General features: G+C 32.5%; 1 long non-coding RNA gene across 1 annotated transcript in view; it reads right to left on the reverse strand.

Annotated features, from left to right (window-relative positions):
- Positions 1-4224: 4224 nt before the first annotated feature.
- Positions 4225-12102, reverse strand: part of LOC141484797 (uncharacterized) — a 60043-nt gene continuing 52165 nt past the window's right edge. The window contains exon 3 of the long non-coding RNA XR_012466802.1: positions 4225-4432. This is a non-coding gene — a long non-coding RNA (uncharacterized lncRNA). The remainder of the gene's footprint in view (positions 4433-12102) is intronic.

The raw sequence follows: 12102 nt of genomic DNA on the forward strand, positions 1-12102 counted from the left end.
CAACATCAAGCTGTTTGACAATATTTCCATAGGTGACGTCACAATGGCGTCATTTTGAAAGGAAATAGTCGATTGGAAAGACAATGTTATATTCTATCGACTAAAAAAAATATACGGTGTTTTATTTAGAATTTTTAACTTAGTGCATTTCCGGTTGAGCTGAAATATGTTTTAATTGTTTTTTCATTAGAACTATCAGCTTCAAGGAACTATACGTACGTTCCAAATTTCAGATTTCTCACTTCAAAAACAACTTGAAGGCGTCGTGTCCTATTCAGTAATTTCGTTTTCAAAAAGCCTACCGAAAAACGACCCTCTTATGAACCAATCCACTCCAGATTCACGGTGGATACACTGTTGTTTTGTCTATAATTATTGTGATCTGGTGATCAAAACATTCGTACCCACGATTCATCAGGTCATTTAGAAAACTAGCGAAAGAGAAAGGACGATCGGCGTCAGGCAAGTCAGTTTTATTAGATTTGAAGGGCCACAATTCTATATACCTCCAAAATACTTTCACCCTTCTTCGGCCCAACAGTTATCGTCCCTACAGCACGATATTTTAAGGGATAGTTTCAAGAAATATAATGTCAGGCGTACTGATATGAGTCTCGTGAAATTGTATTTTCGTTGGACCTTGAGTTTTTATTATTTTCGTGCCCTTTCAGGTAAAGTCGGACGAATGGCACACGAATGGGATTATTATGACCCCTATTATGATTTGAAAAATATTTTGGAATTATATTAGTGCCCATTCTTGTGAAATGTTATTTGACTTAGCCGATGTCTTGGCTGGTTTTAGAATTTCGGCCAATAATAGTACTTTATTGGAGCTGTTCTTCTTTTATTATAGGAATTAGTGTTAAACTGTAATAAAAACATAATTTCCGAGAAAGTAAATTGACAGCATAAGTTTGTCAATAGAACGTACTTTGGGATCGAAGGGTAAAATGGTATTTTCACTTCAGAAACATTTTGGAGATGGGTATAAAACACTATAAATAATAAATTGAAAAGAATAAAGTTTTAGGAGAGATTCATTTTTTTGAAATCAATTGCTTTCTTCCTTTTTTTACATATATAGTCCGTTCATAATTTGTTGATAGCTCACTGCAAGTTTGACCCTCATTAGAGAACTGAAATACAGAGAGGACAGCTAATATGATATAATAACAAAAACCAAACTAAAACTGGCAGTTTAAGATGTTTTCGACTAACCCACCTTGTATCTGAAGAAATACAATACAGCTATAAACCTTTTAATCCTATTATGTAGGTATTTTGAGTGGAAATGAGTGACCAGTGTTGTAGAGTATATGATTAAAACATTAGTTACTTTAAATAAATAAATATATTAATATTCTTAAACTGTAGGTACTGTAAACTGTATTTTTATTTTAAAAAAATTTCTTTATTTTATTCAAAAATAATAAGTTACTTGCAATTTGTAAAAGATGCATTTATTTAATTAATACCTATTTTTAAATGATATAAACTACGATTACTTACAAAACTATTCAAATTCAAAATAAACAGGATCATCTTCGGAATCCGAGTCGTCTTGCAGGTTAATAATTAGCGGTTGATTCTCTACAGTCGCATCAATTATATTGTCAAGATCCCACATTTTTTGTTCTTCTTCTATTGCATGTCTTACTGCATCTCGCCAATTTTGTTCTGTAATATGTTGTAAAGACTCATATAACAATTCACGTACAGCTTGTATTTTATATGACGTATTTTTTCTAGCCACATAGCTTTTCATTTGTGCCCAAATGAGTTCAATTGGATTTAATTCGCAGTGGTAGGGTGGAAGTCTAAGGACTGTGATGTTTCGTCTTTCCGCCATTTTGTCAACTACGTATTTCTTGAACTTAGATTTGTGTTGCCGGGCAATTTTTAAAAGTTCTGCTTTAACCATTCCATCTTCGTAAGGCAGGGACTTATTCCGCAGCCAGTCAATGATATCCTGTTTCTTCCACGCAGTCGTTGGAAGTCTTTCAACTAGTCGTGAATGATAAGTTGCATTATCTAATACTATAATTGAGTTTATGGTGGTATATGTTCAATCATCTGCTCAAAATACTCTTCGAAAACATCAGCTGTCATCTCCTCGTGATAGTCTTTTGTGCTTTTGGATTCAAATTCCAACAAACCATGCTTAGCAAATCCTTTTTCACTGCCAATGTGAGGAACTATTAATCTACTGCCTTTACCAGAGGGTGGGGAAATACCAGTAGACCAACCTTCCATAAAGGCTTGCCTGGAGCTTGATATATTTTTATCTGTCCAAATTTTTGTGAGAGTATGACCTGCGTTTACCCACATTTCGTCCTGATAGTAAATTGGCCTTCCTTCAGCCCGAAATTTTCGTATAGATCTTAGATACTTTCTTCTCCAACATATTATCTCTTCCCGGTCAATCAAAAGTGATTTTCGGACTGATTTCTCCCACCGGAAATTTAATTCTTTTAAAACTTGCCACAATTTGGTTCGTCCGACATGAGGCAAATCCGGGTCGTCTCTAACTTCTTGTAAAATTTTGTTTAAGTTGGGTATTTCTTTTTTGTAAAAAAATTCGTGAATTTTCCTTCGAATACCATTTTTGGCAAATTCATCAATTTCAATAGGTTTTCTCCCCCTCTTTAAGTATTCGTTTGTATTTGGGTTAGCTATACCTTTTTTTTTTTCTTTCTGATAGGAACCTATATATTGTTGACTCCCCTACGCCCGTCATGTTGGCACAACTCTTGATTATGTTCTGAACAGTGTTTGTGGGATTCTGAGAAACCAGAGCATCGTGAACGTTCAAAACAATAGTCTTCTCTCTTGGTGAATAGACAGACTTACTGACTGTACGCAACAGTACCGGTGTAAAACTTAAAACTTGATGATGTTGTTGATGATGATGAAGCCATCGCAAGCAATCAAACAAAACAAGCAGGAACGAAAGGTACGTATATGTTTGTAGGAATATGAAAAAAAGTTACTCACGCACTGCACAAAATTCGCAAAATAAATATTAGAGACGTTAATTACTGCCGTAGACGCCGAAACACCAACGAGCCGTAAATTAAATGCGATTAAAAAATGTACTAAACCAAAAATTATTTTCGTTCGTAACAACTTCACATTTCCAAGGCAAGTTTCGAATATAAACTGAAGCTTTATATTTAATGAATAAACACCTCAGGAACCTCCGCCTATGATTTTACGAGTTTTACGACCGTTTTATGACTTGGGCCCTCATTTTGTGCTATCGACAAATTATGAACGGACTATAGATGGAGAATTACTTCCGAAAAACAGTAAATAATGTCTTTTATTGAAATTAATGTTGCAATACAACTGGGTGACTATGTCTATGATAATAATTATAACCACGATTACAACCACGATTTCAATATGAACTACGACATATCACAAGAAAAGTTATTTACTCACCGTTATTAAACTTGTTTTCACAAAATGTCAATAATCAACATACTGATGAATTGCCTGTTTTCCTAAACGTAATATCAATAATAATAATATTTTTCTATCAAAATACATACAATGAGAGGTTTTATATACCGGTTTTCATTTTTCGTTGTGAACATATTTGTTATTTTGTTGAGTTCACTCTTTTCTTTGTATTGTTTGAGTAGCAGAGATCTATAATAAGTTGTCTAGAATATTCGATTGTTTATATAGTGCTTCGGTTGCATATTAGGTTGCATTTTAGGTGAGTTAAAGACTTATTTTTGCAGTTGGTTGTGGATTGTCAAGGAATTGCATTCTGGGAGGGAAGACTGGTAGCCGATATTAAAGGTTACTTTTCTGCAGTCACTCCAATATTTCATCACCTCTAGATCTTTTCCCGCCTTTTCTTTAGCTTCTTGCCAATATTTTCCCGTATAAAATATCGCAGTATCATCTGCGAAACTGATAATTTTGCCTGAGATATTTATCTAGAAAAGTCCATTAACGTATATACAAAACAAAATCGGGCTTAGTATTGCCCCTTGAGGCAGTTTGCACTCCATTGTTTTTTTTCTGCCGGATGTATTTTTTTTAACAGCTTGAGTTCTCTGCTTTAGGTATGTTGTAAAATAACTTTACATCATTCCCTCTTATGCTACTGTTTTCTAAGGTGGATAACAAAATATTGTGACTTACCGTATCAAATGCCTTTGATAGGTCAATGAATACTCCTATAGATGGTGTGCTTTTATCCATTGCATTGTAGATGTATTCAGTTGGTCGATCGGTAGCCGGTCGGTTTGACGTGGATGCTTTTTTCACTCACTCGAATTGACCGCCGTGTTGGTCGGTGGTTCAAGCCCCAGGCTGAACGATCCATTTTCACTTGCTATCGTCCAACCTGTGTAGGAATCACACGTTAAAAGGTAAGACCTCCTTATTCCTTAGCTCGCACAAGTTTTTACTTCTGAGGGTTGTTATGGTTAACGAAAAAACAGATTTTAATACAGATTTTTTTTAAACTGAACTAAAGCATCCAGCGTACATTCCCCATCCTGATATCCAAACTGTGAACCTGATAGCGTATTATTTTTATTGAAGGAGTTTAACCTAATTTTCAGTAATTTTTCAAAAATTTTACTGAAATTAGTAATTAGGGATATTGGTCGGTAGATTACTGGTTCACTCAAATTACCCTTCTTATATATTGGAAAAAGTATAGATGATTTAAGACAAGATGGGGAATGTCCAACTTCTACAATCTTATTAAATATAAATGTAGTGGGTTCAGCAATAAATAATAATAATAATGTTTATTCATAAATAGCGAAAAAATACAGACCTTCTATTGTTACAAAAACAAATGGTTCAAAAAAACTTAGTAATATAAGGCTTAGAATAAACAAAAAATCCACCGAAGCTGATATTATCAGCTTGTGTGTGGTGACATATTATTAAGGTGTGATGTTGATGAATCAAATGTAACACAGTCAAATTAATGGAAAAGAAAACAAGGGTAAAAATGAGATTATAGGTTAACCAGAAGAATGTGTTTTCAAATAGTTCGAGAGTTTCAGATATAGCTTAATTATAAAAAGAGCAGTAGACGAAAGTTGGAACAAAAATATAACAATATAATTTTTTTCCAAGGTTATAATACTAAATAATAATACCAAAAATTTCATAAAAATAAAATTATTATTCACGTCATCTTAACGATAAGATTGAGAGTATTCTGCAGAATATACAAATTGTAACTATAATTTGGTGTGAAGTAAGGATAATTAGTACAAAAGAATCGTTTCAAACCTTATATTTACGTCATAAATTAATCATGAAATATGGGCCAAGCGCGATCATCCTCATTTATTTTATTATGCTTATTTCTTCTAAGTGGGAGGAAGAAATCTTGTTTTTTTTTATATTTTCACTGAATTTTTGTTTCGCTGTTCTTGTTATTTTATTTGATAGTTCTTTACCTTTTCTGATATAATGAAGAAAAGAGAATTGAGATTTTCTATGTTTTTATCACTTTTATTTGTAACTAACGTTGCTGCAGAGTTTAATGTATAAGCTTGAAAATGTCCTCATAAGACGAAACTGCAGTAACGTTAGTTACAAATGAAAGTGGCTGAAAACATTGAAAGTCGCAATTCTTTTTTCTTCGTTACGATTTCCTACCACGTAGTAACGGCTACATCCATAAATTTATTGTTCTGATATAAGTTTTGTTGAATATATCAACTATTATTTTTAAGTCATACACCATTGTTCCATCATCATTTTTTATACGAAGTATTTGTAGTTATCTCGCTATCATCATATAGTTCTTTAATTACTTGCATTATTTGTGCTTTTATTTATTCTATTTTAATAATATTTATTTTTTTTGTTATGATTATACCCAGCATTTTTTTAAAGATTTCGTATTCAGGTTTGAGTTGACAATTGCAAATACATATTATTTTTTTCCTTAACTGACCTACCTATTGAGCTGGTAATCCATTTTGTACGTTTTCTTTTGTCTTTTTTTATCATTATGTAATACGTGCATTTTTCAAGAAGATTTAGGTATGAACTTAAAAAATTTCCATACATGTATCGATATCATTGATTCTATGTATATATTTTGCCAACCAACATTTTTCAGACGTTCAATAAATCCATTTTCTTTTAATTTTTGCATTCTTTTCGTATCCTTATTTTGTTTAATACGATTTTTATCTGTGAATGGTTGAACAAGTACGGTAGAGTGATTAGTTATATCTGTCGGTATTATGATGAGAATCATATTTTCAGTATTGTGACAGGAGGTTTTTATGAATATACGTTCCAAACATGTAACATCCCGTATTGGTTCAATTTCACATTTACTCGCCTTAGCTTGAATTTTACACGTAACGCGATGAAATCATTCTCATAACATGTTCATGTACTTACCTATTCGAGATACCAGCTTAATTTCTATGTAAGTTTCATATTCTTTTTATTGAAATTGCAAGGACACCACTCCATTTATTTTAAAATGTATCCGACATCTGACAGAAATTCTTAGATGATATTGCGTCAATGCAAAAAAGCCGTTATACCTAGCTGTGCACCCATCATTTTAATACCTATAAAGGTGTGCGTATTCTTCTCACCCCTTATAATTCTCCCCACAATCGTAATGATGTATAGGAACGCGTGTGGAAGTGTGTGTGACAGTTCAAATCGGAAATTCCCATACGTCCCCTTTGAATATACCACACTAACAGGTGGATACGACCCCTCTCTATTTCCATTCACCCATTGTATACCCACGTTCCCAATGCTTTTTATTTAAATTTTCAATTGGGCATATAAACCTCAGAAATATTGGTTTTGTCGAACCTAACACAATGTATTGTCATGTTTCAAGATTTATTTCCATTTGTTTTATTTTTCAAGAAAGTGGCTGAACTTCTAATAATTTGTTATACAGAAAAAATATGTACATCTAGGAGAGATGAGAACTGAAATGAATTATTTCAACAATATTCATTAGTTTGTTTATGTTTCAATGAATCAATTTTTAACTATAATATTTCAGTGAATACGTATTCAATTTGATCGAAATAAGCGTCATTTCATTCAATTGATATTTGCCAATGGAACACAAGTTCATTAATTATGTCAGCATAATATTTGTGTGCTCGGGATTCGATGAAGTCTATGAAGGCTTAATCCTGATTGGCGAAGGTTCTACTGATGAGAAAGTTATCAAAGTGATTGGAAAGATGGTAGTCGGTTGGCAAGAGATCTGGGAAGTATGGTGAGTCAGGCAGAACTTCGATACTCAATTCATTCAATTTTTGGACGGTGATTTGTGAAATGTGGCGACCTCTTCTGTGGCGACCAGTGCCGGCTACTGCTGACGCAATTTTCGGTACATATCGTCGATTTCCTCACTATCGGACTCTACTGTGATGGTTTGACCCGATTGCAGAAACTTATAGTGAATCACACTATAGTTCGTTCAGTATTGTCTGATAGTAAAAGAATTTCAAGAATGCAAACATGTCGCTACATCAAAGAAAGCAACATGGTCGTCTCAAACAAATAGCACTGCAATTCACCCACAAAATCATTGAGATATGTTTACCCTCTATATCCCTTGAGGACGTCGCTAACGAGCCATTAAAATAGGGATATGCGACACATAACGCGAAAACACCGACAAAGAATGCGAAAATACCGCCAAAAGATATACTGATATACGTTTAAGAAAATATTAATAGGCGTTGGACTGGGGTATTAATATAAATTTTCCATTGATATATTTTGTATGATGAGAAGATAATTTAAATATGGTGAAAACTAATTTTGTTTAAATATTTTATTTTGAGAAGGACAATTTATATTTGAAATATTTTTTTATTATTTAGAATTGCTACCCTCTACAGATCTATGAAAGAATCAGAATATTAAATTTAAAAATGAATACAAATGTAGAAAGGGCAAAAAGTTACTGCATTTGAGAAAGTAGCGTAAGACTCTGTCCATTATCTTTATCCAACCTATTTAAATCAATACATTACGTCTTTTGATGTAAATAAATTTGATATTATCATTACCATTGACAATGACAATATCAAATTGATCGTCAGTATGATAATGAAGATGGATAAAGTATTCGAAACATCACCAGATAAGTATAAAAATAGAATAAATTTTCGCGGTTAGAAATTTGAACATCTGACTTCGAGTTGAACCGCGTTCAAAATTTTGCATTTTTCGACGTTTCGGCTTCGACTTTGACATTTTCAGGAATTAGAAAAGTGTGGCTGCACTGAGAGATAGGTACACTTTATATATTCTTGTTGGTTTGGAAATGAAGATTCATATTCCTTATTGGATTTTATAGTTGATTCAGAAACAATTTTATAGATTTAATGGGAATACCTACTTCGAATAAGACATTACGATAATTTTAGTCGGAAAAAAGTCTACAGGGATTCGTTGAGTGATTCTTCACACTGGATGATCCAGTTTCATTGGGATTGATGACAACTGAAATGAGTTTTTCTGATGAGTCTATGCAATCATCCAGATCCCACATCTTTGCTTCGATTCTGATTATTTTGTGGATATATTTTTCCCAAGCTTTTTGGTCGATTGTTTCCATTGGTATTTCTTTACTTCACACAGCTTGAAGGTCTTATTATTCCTGGCTTTCTTTATCTCTCTTAAATAGTTTCTTCTCCATTCTACAATCTCTGATTTTTCTATGAAAAGTTCTTCTTATATCAGGAAAAAAACTGTCTTCTCGAATAACTGACAAAACTTTATTTAATGTTTTATATATGTATACATACATAAGCAATTGTTATGAATGTACACTGAAAAAACTCCTATACATATTATCAATAAACCCCATTCATCACTATTTTTTACGTTAATTCAATAAAATATTCTTTAGTATCACGAATAGTTAGTCATCATTCGATATACACGTTCATATCATCAATAAAATCATTTTCATTGAAAAGCTAAGAACAATTTCCATAATTCAATTAACGTATTCACCCTTCAGATGAAAATATTTTATTAATTTGATTATTGTTCCATTGTTTCAAGGAATATTTACTTCAGCTCACGAAAATGCAGTTGAGGAATACTGCACATTATTTCAATGTTCATTAGTATTCAATCAATAAATAAGTACACTAAATCCATGTATGGTTTTTTCGATTGAACGAAAGAATTTATGAATCGTTAACCCAGGTCAATAAATCAATGAACTGATACATACGATAGATAACCATATGTATACTTTGTTTCAACGAAAGGTCTTCGTTATTATTATTATTAATACGTACGAAATTACATCAAAGCATGCCCGAAATCATGAACCCTTACGTTTGTTTAATGTATAATATTCGTAGCATGATGAAACAATACATGGTTTCCACGTACGTATTCAGCAATTCAGTCATAAAACAATGATCATCCCTAGCATCGATGCACAAAGTTCGTTACAGCGCAAATTCCTACGTTGAAATTCCATAATCTCATTGGCTAAAAGGACATTATTGATATCATAAAGATCTCAATAACTAAAACAAGACGCGAAGGTGCTATTGCAGTTCGTGATTTCGTAGGTACTTATTGATACAGTGTGCAGTTATCAGAAATATTCACATAACTTCCTTCAAGAGAAACGAGATCGGCACACAAGTTGAATAAGTACCTAGGTATTTGAATCTACAGTTTATTGAAGGTACGTATTAGATATGCTCATTTTGTTTTATTCATCATTACTTATTTTCATTTTCATTTATGTAAGACCATGAAGTGTTTATCTGCAGTCAAAATATCGGTGCCTTTTCGTTATTAATTAAACATTTCAAACGAAGACACTATTTGGAGACAAATTCCGTCATTAGAGATGTTGTGAGAATTATTGTAGTCAAGTTTTTCAAAATATCAGTAGTTTCAAAAAACACATGAATAGAAAACACATTTTGAATATAGATCTCGAAATGAGCGAAGTTGTAATGCATGCAACTTCTATTATTGATTCTGCAAGCTTATTACCATCGGAGGAAATTTTGCCAACTCAAGACATTTTTAACATCAAGCTGAGCAAGTTCATGAGAACGATACTTCTACCGAGACTGGGATATTTATTCTGCATAAATGTAAAGAAGATTTGAATCAAAGTGCTGCAGAATTTGTTCTTTCTTTGCACAATAATAACAATTTTTTACGAAAAGATGTTTTTAATATCCAGGAGTCTATTGAAAAACTTTTTTTGAAACCTTTACTGAAAACTTTTAAATGCTTCGCTGAATGTTACTTGGAGAAACATACTTTCATAAATAATGAATTCAATAGCTTAATATCGAGTTGTGATGATTATTTATTGAATGTTGACATGTTGAATGCATATATGTTATAATAGAGCCATGAAGATGATAGCAGGGTCTGCTATTGAAAGCGCTCGCATATAATAATAAGTTATTTGAGTTTCATTTTTGTTACCACGTGTTAATGATGAAATATTGAAAACATTTGTTCACAGAAAACTTTCGACAGCATATAGTGCTATTATCTTCAAGGCTGTTAGAGTCGTCCGTCTGAGTAAGCATTCTCAGTCTTCCAAATTCCAGAAAAATAATTGAAAGAATATGAGATTCTGTGAGGAAATAAGGTTGACTGACCCTGCATGGGTCTGTGTCACACGGCATGGCTTATGGATCCATTCATCAAGCACCATACTAACTTTATATTTTGTTAATTGATTTTAGATGGTCGCTATGCTGTAGTATTTTGGGCTCTCCATGGATATTTCTTCCCTACCAATGAAATAGTCACCAAGGATAGTTCTGGAAAATCCAGTGTGACTAAATTCACCATCAAGGATTCCCAAGAATCTTTTTTGTATATTGGAAATTGTCAACAACAAGTAGAAGAGCACATACGGTTTTTGAAATCGAAGAAGAAATCGATTCAACTGTGTATCTCATGTACTGGAGATGACATAAAGTACCCAACAGACATATCTGTTTATTTTGATTATATCAGATACCAATTTTCACATATACTCCAGGCTGTAGATATATGTTATGAAATCATTTATTTATTTGATCTTGATTTTCCTTTAGAATCAGAAATGTTTTGGAATTTTATAGAAATCTTTTTTTTTAAACAAAGGACCGTCATTTTTTTCCAAAAGTTCATATATTATCAGAATATCTAAAGGAAAATCAGGAAATTGATAAAGAGTAATCAGGCTTAAGTATTTTGTATGAACATCAATAATTATCAAAATCATAGTATTGTTACCAACAATAATGAATTATCAATAAATTCGTACTTCTTTGATTTTTACAGTTTCACTTTGAATATCACATTGCCTCACCTTAGTATAATGGTTTATTTATTACGTATTGAGGAGGAAACTGTTTCATTGTCAGCAAGAAAAATGATGATTGATGAGGGCGAAGCGCCGAAGACAACCAAACCCTAAGCCCATTATAGAAAAAAATCAACGAAAAATGTATATTATTTTATTTTCAACTAAAAATATTAAAATTGAGTGGACAACGAACGATCGTCGGTTACGGCGCTTCAATACTGACAGCAACAATTAAATTGATCAGGATCGGAAGAGACAGATCTTATGTCACCTTCCAATTTTTTGCAGAAAGCTTAAGCAATCCTTCTAACAAGTCAGAAATGTCTATATTACATAGTGGTATTGAATAAAGGTTCCAGTGGAACTAATTAAGAAAATAATATGCGAAAGTATATAGATCCACTGAACACAATTCTTGATTTAATGAATACTTTCATCAGTACAATATACTAGGTATAACGTTAAGACATAGTTCAAAGTTCATCCATTCAGTGAACACGTTAATTACTTTATAAACACATTCATCAGTTTTATGAACAAAGTACACTGATATTACGTACGAAATGTTCATTCATTCAATCAATATATTCATCACTACGACGAATCCAGTCCATGGATTTTTCATCAAATCATAATGAATCAACGCATTCATGTTCGTTAAAACGATGTACTGTTCCATTGATGCAATGAAATAGACTAGCAGATTTGTGAAAAATGTTCAGTGCTTCCATGAACAAGATCAATGAGTCAATGTA

Source organism: Leptinotarsa decemlineata, unplaced genomic scaffold, assembly GCF_025532065.1.
Source record: "Leptinotarsa decemlineata unplaced genomic scaffold, Ldec_3_MD MMD2_tig00026294_RagTag_RagTag, whole genome shotgun sequence".
NCBI classification, from domain to species: domain Eukaryota; kingdom Metazoa; phylum Arthropoda; class Insecta; order Coleoptera; family Chrysomelidae; genus Leptinotarsa; species Leptinotarsa decemlineata.